Below are 20,335 nucleotides of genomic sequence, written 5' to 3'. Positions count from 1 at the left end.
TTGTGGGAAGAATTGTCTGACCTCAGTTTGAAACGATCTGGAAGCTTCAAATCCTGGTGTTTAATAGATACGTTTTTCAAATTCTATTCTGGCTTGTTGTTTCTGCCCTACACCACTCAAAGTTGAAAGAAAAATGAAGACAAGCAAAATAACTTTAAACATAAGAACAATCAGCTGTTTGTCTTTGCAGGCTTGATAAATATTTATATACCAGATTCATTTCTTGTTACTGTGTTTGTTATTACCCCAAGGTGAGCACTTAACCTGTAATAGGATCTGATTTGGCTGCAAGGCAAAGAATAGTTGTAAACTAGATAGCACAATGAGCAATTGTTATAAATATTAGAATTGGAAGCAAAACGGTCAAAATTGTCTCAGTACCTCAGTCTTTGTTTAAAAAATAGTAACCCAGAAAATACCAGCAAGTCTGAGGTGAACCCTCCCATCTGTGTGTTCCTTTCTCACAGCAGGCAGTATGTGAAACCAGGCAAGCACATCTCCATATCCTACTTAGTCAGCACTGGTGTGGGGGGGGGGGGGGGGTGTTCTCTCCCCTTTCCTCTTTTCCCTGTACATCAATGACTGCATCTCCAGTGAAAGAATAATGTGCAGAAACTGAAACAGGACTAATTAATAAGCAGAGGCAACAAATCCAAATGCCACCAGGAAGTAAACAAGCTAGTGTCCTGGTACAATCCCAACAACTTGGAGCTGAATGCCATCAAAACCCTGGGTAACGGTTTGCACAGTTCCTGGCCATCATTTCGCATGACCTCATGGCAGAACCATATTTATTTATTTAGAAATACGGTGCTGAACGGCCCTTCTGGTCCAACAAACCACAACATCCAGCAGCCACATAACCTAGCCTCTGAGGACAATTTACAATGACCAGTTAATCTTCTAACTGGTACAACTTTGTACTGTGGGAGGAAACTGGAGCACCTAGAGGGAACCCACATGTTCTTGAGCACATACAAACTCTACAGAGGTCACAAGGATTGAATGGTGAACTCCAGACTGTGACACCCTGAGCAGTAATAGTCTTGTGCTAACTGCTATGCTACCATGGTGCCCCTGTCTCCTCCATTAAGAAAAAGGTTGGCCAGAGAATGTACTACTTGTGGCAGTTAGAAAAACTATTATCAAAGTACATATGTCACCATATATAAACCGGAGGTTCATTTTCCTGTGGGCATACTCAGCAAATCTATAGCATAGTTACTGTAACAGGATCAATAAAAGATCAACTACAGAGCAGAGGACAACAAACTGCAAATGCAAATATAGGTGAATAGCAATAAATATGAAGAATGCGATAAGATAAAGAGTCCTTAAAGTGAGATCATTGGTTGTGGAATACTTGAATGGATGGGCAAGTGAGTGTATCTTCCCCTGGACATATCAGTGCAATTCAACACAACCAGTATCTCCTTGTATGTGTAAATGTATTTGATGAATTAAGTTGGTCCTTGGTTCTTGAGCTGTTTACACTTGGAAGATTGCCCGATGGCTCTCATTCCCTCTTGACGGAAGCTTCTTGCAGAATTTATCCTGCTCTTCATTAGGGAAGTCTTTTGAATATAAACCTCATTTCACTGATGGTCTAGTAAAAGTCTGCTCACAGAAGTGCTGAAAAATAATTTGGACATCAACTCCAACATTAAATCATGTAAACTATTAAACATCAGTAAAACTTCGGAAAGAATGGAACCACAGCACCAAGAACATTAAGCAAACTCAGTGGAAGCAAATGTAATTTGCTTTGATGGGGAGAAACTGAGTTTGCACATTGGCAGAGCTGTACTGGTATATTGGGGTGGGGAGAGACTGGGGAATAGTATTTTAGCAACAGATGGATGTCATGCTATCCTTCTCTAAATCTGCTTCCAACTTCTGCCATCTCTATTCCTATTCCCACTGTGGTACAGTATGTGCAGTACTTTAGCTGGGATGGGTGGAAGCGGAGATGCAGTGAAACAAACTTAGTTCACGTTTGGACAGAATAAGAAAAAGTGAGTAATAAGAATGTATGTAGTTGATAGCACGTCTATGAGAAGCACAACTTAATTTTTATTTATTCATTTATTGGGATACAATGCAAAATAGGTCCTTCCAGTCTGTTGAGCCATGCCACCCAGCAATCCCTTGGTTTAATCCCAGCCTAACAGGACATCTTACAGTGACCAATTAACCTATCAACTGGTAAACCTTTGGATTGGGGGTGGAGGAAACTGGAGCACAGTGAATATCTTCAAGGCCACAGAAATAAACAAACTGTTGCAGGAGTTCAGGAGTCAGGCAGCATCTGTAGAGGAAATGGGCAGTCCACATTTCAGGTCTCAACTCGAAAGGTCGACTGTCAATGTCCCTTTATAGATGCAGCCTGATCTGCTGAGTTCTCTAGCATTTGCTTTGCAAGAGACCTGCTAGGATGCATTGGTTCAAAATAACTAAAGGTAATCCAGATAAATTCCAAATGTTTGGAATATTTTTAGTCATGCCTCTTAAATTTCTTCTATTAAGGTCAATAGAATGAGTTTTGGAATAAGCTGAAAATGTAGGGAGGAAGAATCAGTAGGCCAGGCAAAATCAGTTCAGGTAAAATACCGGTTCGTTTCCCCCCATTGTGTAGGTGCTAAAATCAAGAGGGCATGCAGGAAGGAACTTTTTATTTTAAACCTTCTGCCTAAAGCAGAGTTTCTAGGTGGGTGACAAGAAAACATTACCCTGGAGAGCAGAATGACTGGGTAAATGAACAGAGGACATTCAGGGTAGGACAAGCTGCTCAAAGGGGGAGGTAAAGGCCAAAAGATCTCTCAACAGGCAGTCATATCGGCTCAGCATGTTGAGGCCATTGTTAATTAATTTTAACCGAATAAAAATCATAAGAAAAATATCAAGGTTACTGAAGGAGCTGTATTTCTGAGGCACTTAATACTGCAAACCAAGCATAGTGGCACAGAGTGCAGCATGCTTTCTAAAGGAATTCATCTTGCCAAGTGAATAAACATCAGTCATAAGAGCAAAACTAGTCACATCGGATCTGCTCTGCCATTCAATCATGGCTGTCGCATTTTCCTTCTCAACTCCATTCTCCTGCATTCTGCTGTAATCTTTGATTCCCTTACTAATCAGGAACTTATTAACTTCCACTTTAAATATACCCAGTCACTAGGCCTCTATAGCTGTCGATGGCAGTGAATTCCACACATTCACCATCCTCTAGCTAAAGAAATTCCTCCTTATTTCTGTTCTAAAGGGGTGTTCTTGTATTTTGAGGCTGTCTCTCTGTTCTTAGACTTTTCCACAATTGGAAACTTCCTCTCCAACTAACCTTCTCAATATTCAATAAGTTTCAATGAAATCTCCCACCCCCTTCATTTTTCCAGTACAGGCCCAGAGCCATTAAATGCTCCTCATGCATAAATCCCTTCATTCCTGGGATCATTCTCATAAACCTCTGGACCCTCTCCAGAATATCTTTTCTTAGATACGGAGCCCAAAACTGCTACTATGTACCAAAACTATAGGTGTGGTCTAACCAATGCCCATTGAGTAGGTCCATCTCTAGACAGATCTCACTGTACAAATAGCTGTAATATGGGCTGGCAGCAGCAGTCAGCATCCTTTTGCTGCCTATGTCAATTATTTGTAATATTCCTTCAATGATATCCAAATGTTAACACATTAAGTAGTTAATATCAGCATACAAGATAACACCACCAATTTATTGAATTGGAGAGTTGTATTGTTAGAGTCAGTGCGGCCTACCAAAGGCAAATATTTGTCAATCGGTAACATTTTCATTTTGCTTCATTATGCTGGTTCCTTTTGATTTTGTATGTTTCTGAAATATTCCGTTTCAAACAGTAGAACTAGCCCAGAGCATTGGCCTGTTCTGCAGTGGTCAATGATCACAGCTAATAGAACAGTCTGTATTATTATTCAGCTGAGGGAAGAAAGCTAATGATAAGACATTTCAAATTCTGGGCTGCATATGACCTGGGTTTACTATTTCAATACATTCAAGAGATGTACACTACTATTTACATTACAGGTTTCTTTCCTTGGTGAAGAAACTCAAACAATTTATGGTTACCCAAGGAAAACAGTTATCCCACATTAAATTCATACTGTTGACTTTCAATTTGGTGGTAAATATACAGAAGAAAAACATGTTCACAGAGGCGAGAGCCTTCGTAAAACTATAGCTTTAAGTAAATACTTTGACATTGTCTGATATCGAAAACAAAATTCAATATTTGTTCATTTCAAAATAAATAATATTTTGAAAGATCAGCTCCTGCACCAGAATGATTTTTAAACCCATTTAAGCAGTTATTCTGGCAGGACAAAAGACTGCTGATTCCGGAATCTGAACAAACAATCTGCTGGAGGAACTCTGTGGGTCAAGCAGCAATTGAGCAATTGTCAGGATAAAAAAAAATGTCCTGTTTTAGTTTGCAGGGTTCCTGCAGCAGAATTTTCAATCTTGTTTATCATTTCGTACACACCAAAAGATGTTAGTGTCATTGCATATTTCAACTTACCTTAACAGAAAATGAAGGGAGAGCTAGTTCATAGCCTCAAACGGCAGCCTGTTTCCCAGGCAGTAAGTCAGGAGAAGCAGAATGCCTTTGTCCGGGTCTCCACCCAACGATCTAATCAAAATATTGGTGTCCCAACACATTCTTAGTAATTGGGAAGGTAATAGTTCTGTTTTAGCCTTGCATACAGTCATCTCCCTAGAAATTCCAGAGTGAAATTATTCCGGTATTGGTGGGGGAGGGGAGAAAATGGGGCAGAACTTCCACTGAAAGGGGTTCTAGACTTCAGTAACACTGTTAGCATTCTTTTGATCTGAAACACCTGCAAGGGAAGAACCTATGATTTTGTAAAATAGCCCATTGGAGGTGGGGAATGTAGACTTCTAGACAGTAACTGGTTGAGGTCAGGGGGGTCTGGAAAACAGGGTGAAAGAATTTGCTGGGATCTAAAAAGTTATATAAAAATATGAAAGCTGTGAAACTATAGAAATCAATGGCGGCTAAGGGACAACATGAGGAAATCTGCAGATGCTGGAAATTCAACAACACACACAAAATGCTGGTGGAACACAGCAGGCCAGGCAGCATCTATAAGGAGAAGCACTGTCGACGTTTCAGGCCGAGACCCTTCATCAGGACTAACTGAAAGGAAAGATAGAGATTTAAAAGTAACGGGGGGAGGGGGAAATGCGAAATTCCCAATTCATCATTTCGCAATTCCTCCTCCCCCCACTACTTTCAAATCTCTTACTATCTTTCTGATCTGGGCTGGTACATTTCTTGAACATGGAACATTAGAGAAGAAGTTATGGAGGCCCTTGCAGATGTGTTTGCTTCATCTTTGGCTGCAGATGAGGTTATGGAGATCTGGAGAATGACTAATAAGACCATAGGACATAGGAGCTATTTGACCCATTGAGTCTGCTTTGCCATTCCATTATGACTGATTCATTATTCCTTTGAAACACATTCTCTTACTTTCTCCCCAGCTGGACTAATCAGGGACCAATCAAACTCTGCTTTAAGTATGACTCCATGACTTGCTCTCCCGAGCTATTCCTGGCAAAGAATCCCACAGATTCATTACCCTCTGGCAAAAGAAATTCCTCCTCATCTCCATTCTAAGAGGACATCCCTCTGTTCTGAGGCTGTGGCCTCTGGTCCTAGACTTTCCCACTATAGGAAACATCATCTCCACATCCACTCTATCTAGGCCTTTCAATATTGAATAGATTTCAATGAGATCCCCTTTTCTTCTAAACTCCAGTGAGTAGGGGCCCAGGAACATCAAATGCTCCTCATATGTCAAGCCTTTATTCCTGAAATTATTCTCATGAACCTCCTCTGGACCTTCTCCAATACTGGTATACCTTTTCTTAGATAAAGAGCCCAAAACTTGCACAATATTCCAAATATGTCCTAACCAATGCCTTATAAAGCCTCAGTGTTAAATCTTTGATTCGATATTCTAGTCCTTTCAAAATAAATACTAACATTGCACTTGCCTTCCATAACAATAACTCAACCTGCAAGTTAACCTTTAAGGAATCCTGATCATAAACTCCCAAGTTCAGTTGCACCTCTGCGTTTTGAATTTTCTCCCCATTTAGAAAACAGTCCACAACTTTATACCAAAGTGCATGGCCATCCACTTCCCTGCATTATATTCCATATGTCACTTCTTTGCCGATTCTCCCAATCTGTCTAAATTCTTCTGCAGACTATCTTCTTCCTCAACTCTACCACCGATCTTCATATCATCCACAAACATGGCCAGAAAGCCATCAATTCCAGTGATCTAAATCACTGATATATAATATAAAAAGACCTGTGGAAAACCATTGGTCACTGGTCCCAATACCCGTGGAACACTATTGGTCACTTGTGCACCAGTGGTTTGACCACAGTAAGTGATGTTTGGTTTAAAGAATTCACACTTGTTGCATTGTGGTCTGAGCCAATATTCTTCTGATATTTTAAAGACTCTCTTGAGGTTTTGGAGATGTTCCTCCAAAATGGACAAATTCACATTTTCCCCTTGTACTCCATTTGCTAGATCTTTTCCCCCATTCATCTAACTTGTCCACATCCCTTTGTGGTCCGCTTGTATCCTCTTCCCAACTTGTTTTCCCTCCTATCCTGGTCATCAAGTTTATATCAATGCTCTCCAAATCATTTTCAAACATTTTGAGGTTGCAGCATTGGTCTGTGTTTCACTCCACTCGTTATATCTTGCTGACTGGAAAATGTATGGTGGGGTGGGAGTGGATGTGGAAGAACACCTGGTAAACAGTAACCAAACTTTCATGTAGTTTAGTAGGGCAGTGTAAAAGGAAATAGATATCTCCAATGGAAAATACAGTCAATGGGGGGAAAAAGTCAATCTGAATTAACGTAAGTATATAGCTATTAAAGGGTAGCAGGGAAAACTCATCGAAGAATAGAAAGCCTTTTAAGTAAAGATGTTTTAGCTGCAGTCCAGGTAATTCCCATTAGGGAGAGGGTACAGAAAATAAATCTGGAGCTCCATGGGTGACCAAAATAATAGATCAGAGAAAATGGCAATTAACAAATACCAAGTTGTTAATACAAACAAGTACTGGGTTAATTACCGAAATTCAAAGGGGAAGTGAAAAACAAAACAAGAGACCAGACAGAAATACGAGTACAGACTGGCAACAAGTGTAAACAGGAATCCAAATATATTCAGTCAGCATACGAACAGGAAGAAGTTTTTTGGAAAAGCAGAGATGACCAGACACGAAAGAGGAATGTACATCCGCAGGCAAAGGGCATTGCTGAGGTACGGAATGAGTGTTTCAAATCAACTTTCACTAAGAAAGAGATGCTGCTCGAGTCACAGCAAAATATAATTGAGATTCTGGGAGGGCTAAAAATAAAAAAGATATCAGAATGGCTTTCTGCATTTAATCACCAGGTCCAGATGGAACACAGTCAAGGTGGTTGAGGGGAGACAGAGAGAAAACTATCAAGGCCCTGAGTGTAATCTTTCGAATATCTCTTGATTCAGAATTGGTGTACAATGACTGAAGATTTGTAAATGTTATGCTGTTATACAAAAAAAGAAGGTAGGGATAAATACTAATACTTAGAGCAGCTGTCTAACCTTAGTGGTGAGAAAACATTCATTGGGGACTGATTGAGCAAACCGTTGTAGTGAAAGGTTGTTTGTCTGATAAAATAGAGCATCACCTCAGAAATCTGGCTTTATAAAGTACCCTAAAATCCAACAGATATAGGGCCAAAAAAAAAGTAAACCCTCTCCTTTAGCAAAGGTCTTTAAACTGTGAGTCAGAACATGAAAATTTGTTTCAGGTAACTGAAAATTATTTTACTGAGATCTCAGATATGAGTAGGTTGTAACACACACAAAATGCTGGAAACTGAATGAAGGGTCTTGGCTTGACTGTTTATTCCTTCCATAGGTTCTGCCTGATCATCTGAGTTCCTCCAGCATTTTGTGTGTGTCAGTCTGGATTTCCAGTATCTGCAGAATCTATTATTTATGGGTTGTAAAGCACACGCTTTTGACAGTGTCTATTTCTGTCCTGGTTAGAGAAGTGCAACCAGAACTCAAAAGCTTGAAATATTTGGAAACCACTGCATTAAAGATTATGGAACAACCACAGGCTGAGATCAGGCATGATCACAATATGATTAAGTTCAACTTGAAATTTGATAGGGAGAAAGTAAAGTCTGATGTAGCAATATTTCAGTGGAAAATGACAGTGGTCTGACAGAGGAGTTGGCGAAAGTAAATTGGAAGGAGGTACTGGCTGGGATGACAGCACAGCAGAAATGGCACGAGTTTCTGGGAAAAATGAGGAAGGTGCAGGACAGATGCATCCCAAACAAATGGGAAAATAGTATAAATGTGGCTGACAAGGGAAATCAAAGCTACTGTAAAAGCAAAAGAGAGGGCATACAACAAAGCAAAAATTAGTGGAAGATAAAGGTTGGGAAACTTTTAAAAGCCTACAGAAGTGACTAAAAGAATCATTAAGAGGGAAAAGACGAAATACGAAGGAAAGCTAGCAAACAATATCAAGGTGGATTGAAAAAGCTTTTTCAAGTATACAAAAAAGTAAAAGAGAGATGAGAGTGGATATAGGACCACCAGAAAATGAGGCCGGAGAAATAACAACAGGGGACAAGGAGATGGTAGATGAACTAAATATGTATTTTCACAATGGAAGACTCGAGCAGTATGCCAGGTGTTGAAGGGTGTGAGGGAAGAGAAATGAGTATAGTTACTATTACAAGGAAGAAGGTGTTCAAAAAGCTGAAAGACCTAAGGGTGCATTAGTCATCCGGACCAGATGAACTGCACCCTAGGGTTCTGAAAGAGATAGCGGTAGAGATTGTGGAGAAATTTGTAATGATCTTTCAAGAATTATTGAACTCTGGCATGGTTGTGAAGGACCAGAAAAAATGTAAATGTGACTCCACTCTTTAGTGGAGGGAGGCAGCAGAAAGAAAATAATAGACTAGTTAGCCTGACCTCAGTGGCTGGGAAGATGTTGGAGTCAATTATTAAGGATGAGGTTATGAAGTACACAGTGACGTAAGTCAAGACAGGACTAAGTCAATGTGGTTTCCTTAAGGGAAGATCTCGCCTGACGAACCTGTTGGAATTCTTTGAGGAGATTACAAGTAGGATAGATAAAGGGGATGTAGTGGATGTTGTATATTTGGATTCTAAGAAGGTCTTTAGCAAAGTGTCAGACATGAAGCTGCTTACCAAGTTAAGAGCCTATGGTATTACAGGAAAGTTTCTGGTATGGTTAGAGCATTGGCTGATAGGTAGGAAGCATTGAAAGAGAATAAAAGGATCCTTTTCTGGTTGGTTGCCAGTGACCAGTGGTGTTCTGCAGAGACTGGTGTTGGGACTGCTTTTTATTCTGTATATCAATTATTTAGATGATAGAATAGATGGCTTTGCTGCCAAGTTTGCAGATATGCAGACTATGTTCTAAATGGGGAGAAAATCCAAAAATCTGAGATGCGAAGGGACTTGGGAATCCTTGTGCAGAACACCCTAAAGGTTAACTTGCAGGTTGAGTCAGTGCTGAGGGAGGTAAATGCAATCTTAGCATTCAGTTCAAGAGCAGGGATGTGATGCTGAGGCCTTATAAGACACTGGTGAGACCTCATTGAGTACTGTGAACAGTTTGGGTCTCCTCGTCTAAAAAAAATGTGCTGGCATTGGAGCAGGTTCAGAAGAGGTTCACAAGGATGATTCTGGGAATGAAAGGCTTATCGTATGAGGAATGTTTGATAGCTCGGGGTCTCTACTGACTGGAATTTAGAAGGATGGTGGGGTGGAATCTCATTGAAACCTTTCAAATGTTGAAAGGCTTAGACAGAGCAGATGTAGAAAGGATATTTCCCATGGCAGGAGAGTCTAGGACAAGAGGGCACAACCTAGGATAGAAGGGCGGCTATTTAAAACAGAGATGCAGAGGAATTTCTTTAGCCAGAGGGTGGTGAATTTGTGGATTTTGTTACCACAGGCAGCTGTGGAGGCCAGGTTGTTGGGTGTATTTAAGGTGGAGTTTGATTGGTTCTTGATTGACCACGGGATCAAAAGTTGCAAGGAGGCTGAGAACTGGGGCTGAGGAGGGGGACAAAAGGATCAGCCATGACTAAGTGGCAGAACAGACTCGATGGGTCAGATAAACTAATTCTGCTCCTGTGTTTTAAGGATTTAATTGAATAAGGAGTCAAATTACTTTCTTTTTTGAAAAAGGAAATTGTAAACCAAGATATTTTCACCTTCAACTTTCTGAAGTATTTGTTTATAATTTGAACATCAATTCACATATTTTATGAAAATTAAACCATGCTCACCCATCTTTCATATATACACGTATCAAAAGCAACTATTTAAAATGAATAAAGATAAAAGCTCTGGAAATTTATCGTCTGTTTTTTCCCTGTTTAGTTTATGTCACTTATCTGGGTAAATGCCAGTAAGATTTCCTGGAAAATTAAAATGGCTGGACATACTCAGTCTACAGGCCAACACTTTGGACAAAATTATTAAATACAATATATAGCTCGAGAGGTTTGAAGCCTTCAAAACCTAACAATAGAATATGTGACAATTCAATAAAAGCTATCACCAAATTGTTCTGAAATATGTAATTTAGAGCTCTTCTTTAAAATCATAATTTAAAATTTAAAAAGGAATAGGTTCCCTGGAAAACAGTGGACAATTTTATTTTAAATTTTTCTGTGGTAATTTGATTATTTCATCAATAAACCATTAGGGTCAAATGTTTACATATGGTTTTCCTATGAAAACATGTTGACGTACTGAAGCCATTATAAATGCTTAAAGTTTCCATGACAAATGTTGACATAAGATGGATTACAGGAACTAATGTCTGTGGACACAGAGTGCACATGCAGAATTTTTAATAATATATTACGGCAAATGCCTGTGACATTTTGCAGAGGAAGTCAATATGATCACTGCAATAATCTTACTTCTGTTCTTTCCTTTCTTCCCCAAGTCCCATCTTTATTCGAGATTGTTCTAGATGAACTTCCTTGGACCCAGTTACATATTTTAATATCACAGTATATTTCTACATAGATACTATAGTGGTCATTTACTTAATTGAACTTGCTATAATTCATATTATTTTATATACATCTGAAGGTGCATCTCTGGTCCTGATTCAATGGAACCCACTCTGCTCCTTGCTGTGCCTGGTGCAGAATATTTTGATCCCATTGTTCTTTGAAAGTCCTAAGCAACTGTTGGTTATGTTTAAAGGGGAAACTTGGCCAATTTGGTAAGATAGCAGAAGTAATAGGCAACTGTAAAAAGGCACTCTACCAAGACTTTAAAAAAATGATGCATCTTTTATTTAAGGTTGCAGGTGGTGACATATTTTACCTCAACTGCACCACATTGCCAAAGGAAATGTTCTGATTCAGGATCTTAGCCCCAAACATTGATGCTACCCCTACAGGTATTGTATGACCTATTGAATTCCTCCAGCAGCTTGTTTGTTGCTAAAGTAGGCATGCCCACACTGTCATTTAACAGTCTTATATGACAAGGCATCTTAATGATACTTAATTGCTCGTCTCCTGTCACTGCACGTTCACCTCGTGCACAGTGCTTCTGGCAATAATTGCTCTCTGACCCAATAAATGTTACAGGCAATAAATGCTGAGCATGCAGTTCACAAAAGGTGAAAATCTTCCAGATGCTAATGAGGAGACAATGCCAGAGTCCGATAGCCAGCTTTAGGCAAGCATCTTAAACTATGTAGCATCCTCTACTCGTACAGGGACACAGTGCTTCAAAGGTATCAGTTAGCAAGTTGCAGGAAGAGACAATAACAATGGAGAGTGTTGTTTACTTAATATTTCAGTAATATTGTAAATATAAGACAATGAGATATTGGAGCATTTGGCCCACTGAGTCAGCTCCGCTGTTACATCATGGCTGATCCAATTTTCCTCTCTGGCCCAATCTTCTGCCTTCTCCCCGTATCCCTTCATGCCCTGACCAAGCAAGAATGCGTCAACTTCTACCTTAAAAATACATAAGTACCTGGCCTCCACAGCTGCCTGTGGCAAAGAATTCAACAGATTCACTATTCTCTGTCTAAACAAATTCCTCCTCATCTCCGTTCGAAAAGGACACCCGTCTATTCTGAGGCTGTGTCCTCTGGTCTTTCACATCCACTCAATCAAGCCCTTTCACTATTCGGTAGGCTTCAATGAGGTCACCCCTCATTCTTCGGAATTCTAGTGAATGCAAGCCCAGAGCCAACAAACCCTCTTCATATTACAAACTATTCAATCCTGCAATCATTTTTGTGAATCTCCTTTGAACACTCTCCAGTTTCAGAATATACTTTATAAGATAAGGGGCCCAAAACTGCTCACAATACTCCAAGTGGGGTCTCACCAGCGCTTTATAAAGTCTCAACATTACATCATTCCTATTACAGAAACATAGAAAACCTACAGCATAATACAGGCCCTTCAGCCCACAAAGTTGTGCTGAACATGTCCCTACCTTAGAAATGACTAGGCTTACCTATAGCCCTCTATTTTACTAAGCTCCATGTACCTATCTAAAAGTCTCTTAAAAGACCCTATCATATTTACCTCCATCGCTGTTACTGGCAGCCCATTCCATGCACTCACCACTCTGAGTAAAAAACTTACCCCTGACATCTCCTCTGTACCTACTCCCCAGCACCTTAAACCCGTGTCCTCTTGTGGCAACCATTTCAGCCCTAGAAAAAAGCCTCAGACAATCCACACGATCAATGCCTCTCATCATCTTATACAACTCTATCAGGGTGTCTCTCATCCTCCGTCGCTCCAAAGAGAAAAGGCCGAGTTCACTCAACCTATTCTAATAAGGCATACTCCCTATTCCAGGCAACATCCTTGTAAATATCCCCTGCACCCTTTCTATGGTTTCCACATCCTTCCTGTAGTGAGGTGACCAGAACTGAACACAGTACTCCAAGTGGGGTCTGACCAGGGTCCTATATAGCTGCAACATTACCTCTCGGCTCCTAAATTCAATTCCACGATTGATGAAGGCCAATACACCATACACCCTAACCACAGAGTCAACCTGCGCAACTGCTTTGAGTGTCCTATGGGCTCTGACCCCAAGATCCCTCTGATCCTCCACACTGCCAAGAGTCTTACCATTAATACTATATTCTGCCATCATATTTGACCTACCAAAATTAACTACTTCACACTTTTCTGGGTTGAACTCCATCTGCCACTTCTCAGCCCAGATTTGCATCCTATCAATGTCCCGCTGTAACCTCTGACAGCCCTCCACACTATCCACAACACCTCCAACCTTTGTGTCATGAGTGAACTTACTAACTCATCCTTCCACTTCCTCATCCAGGTCATTTATAAAAATCACGAAGAGTATGAGTCCCAGAACAGAACCCTGAGGCACACCACTGGTCACCGACCCCCATGCAGAATATGACCAGTCTACAACCACTCTTTGCCTTCTGTGGGCAAGCCAGTTCTTGATCCACAAAGCAATGTCTCCTTGGATCCCATTCCTCCTTACTTTCTCAATAAGCCTTGCATAGGGTACCTTGTCAAATGCCTTGCTGAAATCCATATACACTACATCTACTGCTCTTCCTTCATCAATGTGTTTAGTCACATCCTCAAAAATTCAATCAGGCTCATAAGGCACAACCTGCCCTTGACAAAGTCATGCTGACTATTCCTAATCATATTATACCTCTTCAAATGTACATAAATCCTGCCTCTCAGGATCTTCTCCATCAACTTACCAACCACTGAGGTAAGACTCACTGGTCTATAATTTCCTGGGCTATCTCTACTCCCTTTCTTGAATAAAGAAACAACATCCGCAACCCTCCAATCTGCCGGAACCTCTCCTGACCCAATTGATGATGCAAAGGTAATCGCCAGAGGCTCAGCAATCTCCTCCCTCACCTCCCACAGTAGCCTGGGGTGCACATCATCCGGTGCTGGTGACTTATCCAACTTGATGCTTTCCAAAAGCTGCAGCACATCCTCTTTCTTAATATCTACATGCTCAAGCTTTTTAGTCCGTTGTACGTCATGCCTACAATTGCCAAGATCCTTTTCTGTAGTGAATACTGAAGCAAAGTATTCATTCAGTACCTCTGCTATTTCCTCTGGTTCCATACACACTTTCCCACTGTCACACTTGATAGGTCCTATTCTTTCACGTCTTATCCTCTTGCTCTTCACATACTTGTAGAATGCCTTGGGGTCTTCCTAGTAGCCTTATAATCTTCTAGATCTCTAAAATTACCTAGCTCTCTGAACCTTTTGTAAGCTTTTCTTTTCTTCTTGACTAGATTTATTACAGCCTTTGTACACCACAGTTCCTGTATCCTATCATAACTTCCCTGTCACACTGGAACGTACCTATACAGAACTCTACACAAATATCCCCTGAATATATGCCACATTTCTTCCGTACTTTTCCCTGAGAACATCTGTTTCCAATTTAAGCCTCCAATTTCCTGCCTGATAGCCTCATAATTCCCCTTACTCCAATTAAAACGCTTTTCTAACTTGTCTGTTCCTATCTCTCTCCAATGCTATTGTAAGAGAGATAGAATTATGATCACTATCTCAAAAATGCTCTCCCACTGAGAGATCTGACACCTAACCAGGTTCATTTCCCAATACCAAATCAAGTCCAGTCTCTCCTCGTGTAGGCTTATCTACATACTGTGTCAAGCTTCCTGAACACACCTAACAAATTCCACCCCATCTAAACCCCTTGCTCTAGGGAGATGCCATCGATATTTGGGAAATTAAAATCTCCCATCATGACAACTCTGTTATTATTACACCTTTCCAGGATCTAGAATGTCCTAGTCCTCTTGAAATAAATACTAACATCACATTTGCCTTCTGTACCACAGACTGAACTGCAAATTAACCTTAAGAGAGTCCTACGCAAGGTCTCCCAAATCCCTTTGCACCTCAGAGTTTTGTATTTTTCTCCAATTAGAAAATAGTTAACCCTTTCACTTCTTTTACTTAAGTGCATGACCATACACTTCCCGATTCTGTATTCCATCTGCCACTTTTGCCCATTCTCTTAATCTAAGTCCTTCTGCAGCCTCCCTATTTCCTCAAAACTACCTGCCCCTCCACCTATCTTCATATCGTCTGCAAACTTTGCAACAAAGTCATCAATTCCATCATCCAAATCATTGACATATGATGTAAAAAGAATCAGTCCCAATTCAGAGCCCTGTGGAGCACCACGAGTCACCAGCAGCCAACCAGAAAAGGTTTCTTTATTCCCAGTCTTTTCCTCCTGCCAGTTAGCCACTGCTTTATCCATGCTAGAATCTTTCTTGTAATACCATGAGCTCGTAACTTGTTAAGCAGCTTCATGTGTGGCACCTTGTCAAAGGCCGTTTGAAAATCCAAATACACAACATTGACTAATTCTCCTTTGTCTATCCTGCTTGTTATTTCTTCAAAAAATTCCAACAGATTTGTGAGACAACATGTCTGATCATGTTTTACTAGTGGAAGTAGACTGACAGTCAGAAGGTGTCTCCCGTTGCCTAGTCCCGCACAGATCTCCTGCCATGCTTTAGAAGTGTGGCACTGCAAGGAATAGCAGAAGTCATGGAATCACATCTAATGCACAAAGTAAGAAAGGGTGGTACAGCCCGCCATGGAAGAACAAATACTCCCCTCAAGCCCCATCCATTCTTTTCCTATTTAAATATCAGCATTGACCTGAATTCCTTTTCCCTCCAGCTTTGGTAAAAGATGAGGCTTTTTGTAGTGGACCTCTGGTGCTCTGCAGTGTCCAGTACCAGGAGAAATAGCCCCAATGGCATAGTCTCCTAAGATCAACTAACCTATTTGTATAACTCATAAAAACAAACTACCTGCAAGCTAATAGTTTTCAGGAGAGCTGGGCATTGCCATTTGCCATCTTCTGCCATTGCAGACCCATACCCACATTGTGTCTATATGTCTCTTGCAAAATACTGGTTCAATTGCACAATAATTCTAATCCAATCAATATGACTGAAAAAAATAGTTGTAATAAGCAATTAGTAACAAAGAGAAGCCATTAAAGTAAACAAGTCTCACAGCCCTTGTCCTAGTGAAGATCCCTAAGCAACGCCCATACAAGCATCATCAATGGTCCTTAATAGAACCCATGTCCACACTTCAAAATGAAAGTCAACTGAAGTGATCCAAGAAACAAGAATTCCTTCAGCAAAACTTCATCCTCACATTTCTTCTATTCCTCTCAGCTCCTAGTAACTGAGCATAAGAATGTCTTCTCCATTTACAGATCATAATCCCATTGCAAAGGTATAAAGTCCTTCCTGCAAACAATTCCTTGTCTTATGGCAAATCACTAAAGCAAACAAGCTATGGTTTAGCTCTTTGACTAAACCATGCACTCGTGCGCTATTTAGGAATAGTGATCCTGCCTTCAAGTTGGGGGATAGGACGCCTCTAAGGTCAACAAGAGCCATGCTGTCCCATGACATCAGGAAGGGAAAGCAAGAGTACTCACAGGAAATTCACAGCCACACTTGTGGCGCCAAGGACACATGGCGCAAGTGACAAGGAATACAAACCATAATAGATTAGAAGTCCTCTTTGTGCGTCAATGACAGCAACGCCTCTCTTCCTGATAGGCTAAGTGCCTTCTATGCATGAGTTGATGCGATGAATGATGAACGAAGAAAGCCCCCTCTCCCCCGTGAGGAACAGGTGCCCTGTCTGCCTGCAGCTGAAGTGGATCCTAGCCCGGGTAAACCTATACAAATCTGTAGGGCCAGACAACATACCCAGTCAGCTGCTGAGGGATTGTGTGGCTCAGCTAACAGAGGTCTTAACGGATATCTTTATGATTGTCTCTTTGCAGCAATCCGCAGATCTTGTAGGCTTCAAGACAGCCACCGTCATTCCGATGTCCAAGAGAACGACGGTAGCTGGCCTTAATGATTACTGCCCAGGACCTCAACAATCATGAAGTGCTTTGACTGGCTGATAAAAGATCATATAAAATTTCACCTTCCAGCTATAATGGACCCTTTCCAGTTCACCTAACATTCAAACCGGTCCACTGAAAATGCCATGGGATCGGCCCTCCATTCTGTCCTGTTCCACCTAGAAAACAAGCCCCATCTACCAGGGTACTGTTCATCCGTCTCAGCTCGGCATTTAACATGATCATCCCTCAGAGGCTGGTGGGTAATCTATCCTTTTAGGAACTCAACACCCCTCTGTATCTGGATCTTGGACTTCTTGACGGAAAGACCTCAGTCAATCTGAGTTGGCAGCAGTATCTCGAGCTTCATCACGCTGAGCACTAGTGCCCCACCAGGGTTGTGTCCTCAGTCCACTGCTGACTCATGACTGTACTGCCAGACCCCACTGAATCAAGTTCGCAGAAGATGGTGGTTGGCCTCATCGGTAACAATGATGAGTCGGCATACAGAGAAGAGGTAGAACGGCTTGTCAAGTGGTTTGAGAACAACAACCTGGGTCTCAATGTGGACAAGACCACAAGAGGTGATTGTGGTCCTCTTCTTTGCACTGTCTCCACAGCAGAGCCATGGTGAGCACGCAACGGATGATCTAACCTGGCTGCACATCACTTCTGTATTAGTCAAGGCAGCACAGCAGTGTCTACACGTTCTGAGGAGACTGAAGTGTGCAACGCTTTGTGCCCCCATTCTAACACCCTTCCTACAGGAGCACCATCAAGAGTGTCCCGTCTGCTTGCATCATTGTGTAGTAAGGAAGCTGCAAATGTATTGGACCACAAGACCCTAAAGAGGGTCTAAAAACCACCAAAAAGATCACCGGGGTCTCCCTCCCTCCTACTTGTGACATTTACTGGATGTGTTTTATACGAAGAGCCCAAAGCATTATAATGGATCCCTACCACCCACCCCACAAATTCTTTGACCCACTATGGTCAGGAAGGAAGTACAGGACTGTCAGACTGGATGTCAGCTTCATCCCTCAGGATGTGAGAATAATGCATACCCTGCAACCAGCGAGGTCTCATTACTAGTACAGTGAGCTGTTTACTGTTTATCTGTGCTGCGCAACTCATATGCATTTTGAACAATGTTTTATTAACTTACTCATGGTAATATTTTGCTTTGCGTGCTGTGTGTGATATATGTTTTGTGGGTGCACCATGGTCTGGAGGAACATTGTTTCTTTTGGTTGTATAGTTGTACATCAGATGACAATAAACTTGAATGTGAACTTTAACTTTAATGCTTAACCATTACTATACTAATGGTTATTAACAATGTTAGTTATGTGTAATATAACTCAGAGTTAATAAAGTAGATGCAAGTTGGCATCCTGTATGAGGTGACAAATTGGATTAGACATTGGCTTTGTGGGAGAAGCCAGAGAGCGGTAGTGGAAGGTTATCTCTCTGACTGGAGGCCTGTGACAAGTGATATGTCACAGGGACAATGCTGGGTCCATTGTTGTTTGTCATCTATATCAACGATCTGAATGATAATGCAGTAAACTGGATCAGAAAGTTTGCAGATGATGCCAAGATCATCCTGCTGAAGGGTCTTGGCCCAGAACATCGATTGTTTACTCTTTTTCATAGATGCTGCCTGACCTGCTGAGTTCCTCCAGCATTTTGTGTGCGTTGTTTTGGATTTGCAGCATCTGCGGATTTTCTCAAGTTACCCTTCACTCTCAGCACTATTGATATAACCAGGAGATGTGCACAGTCCCCCTTACTAATGGCATTGACCAGCTCTTTTGTTTTGCTGACTGACATTAAAGGAAATGCTGTCGTCATGACACCTTGTCACTAGACTATCTCCTTTCTCTGCCTCAGCTCATCACTTCTTGAGATATGAACCTCTAAGGTGGTGTCATCTGCAAACTTGTAGATGTGGGTAGAGCAGTTCTGGCCACACAGTCATGAGTGTCAGAGGGTAGAGTAGGGGACAAAATTGCCACCAATCTAACGTCTTACTCCAGCTGAAGAGCTTGGATGGTATCCTGTGGCCTAGTACATCTGAAACAGGTGGAAGTACCACTAGTTTTATTTTATGTGGTCTCATTCATTTTCCGATTCATTTGCACACTTCTTTTTCTGGCTCCCACTATATGGAATTCTATTGATTTAACTTTTATAATCGCATATCTGTGTCCATTTTAGTCTTACTGATTTTTTGACATTATTTATCAATAAAAAACTTAAGTATCCCTCTTTTCTTTTTTGCTTTCTCAGTTTTCTTTGAATCTGTCCAACAAAATTCAGCCTTTTCTGATGATAGTGTTGTCTTTCAGGACAACATTGCATTGTGATAACCATCTGCTCCATTCTGGTTATATCACATAAGCAGCCACTGCCTCAATACCCGTGGCACCTTCAGTTACACAATAATCAACCGGCCCAGAATAAACTGCTAATGGACCTCCATCCCAGGAGACAATCATCCACTCCACTTTCTCCTCCCACTTAGACCACTTAGCACACCCTAAGGGAAAACACAGAGCAAAATACATTGGTGTGATTGGATCACACCCTGTTAATGGACATAAAATTTGGGTTAAGTGATGCAACAGAATAAAGTAAATTGTGGAAAATTGCAGTGTTTTAAGTGAATCTTGATATACAAATGTGGTCAATGCAGGCAGTAGTTTATATGACAAATGTATTGGGATGTATTGAGAATCTCTGCAAATCTCTGTTACACATTGGATGTTTCAAGCCTTACTAGTTATTTTGCAATCTGATGAGGAACTCTTCTTGAAAGCCTAATTCGCTGTACAGTCATGACTTTGAGAGCTTCTGCTGATAAAGAACAGCCAAGATGGCAAAAGTGGAGGCTTAAGCTCAACTGCTGCTTTAGCCTGTGTTTCATGCAAGACACACTTGAAACATGTGTTATAGAATCATTATCTGACTTATTGCCAATAAGGTAGCCTGTTGGCACGTTCTGTGGGTGGCATTTTGCTATACAGTCCTTGATATATTCTCCTAGTAGTGATTAAGTGTAGAATTTTGAATGTAACTTAACTATTCTGTGTGTCACATTGAATAGCTCATTTACTTATGGAGGTTTAAAGAAGATTTTGGAAACATTTTGTTGGATACATTATTAAACTTCACCAGCCACTATTAATTGTTAACTATAAAATGCAAGTAAATACCTAATTGAATATCTCTGCAAATGATAAGATAAAGGTTGTTGCTG

This window comes from Hemitrygon akajei, chromosome 1, assembly GCF_048418815.1.
Source record: "Hemitrygon akajei chromosome 1, sHemAka1.3, whole genome shotgun sequence".
Lineage (NCBI taxonomy): Eukaryota > Metazoa > Chordata > Chondrichthyes > Myliobatiformes > Dasyatidae > Hemitrygon > Hemitrygon akajei.
The sequence above is the reverse complement of the archived record's forward strand: the minus strand, read 5'-3'. Positions refer to the sequence as shown.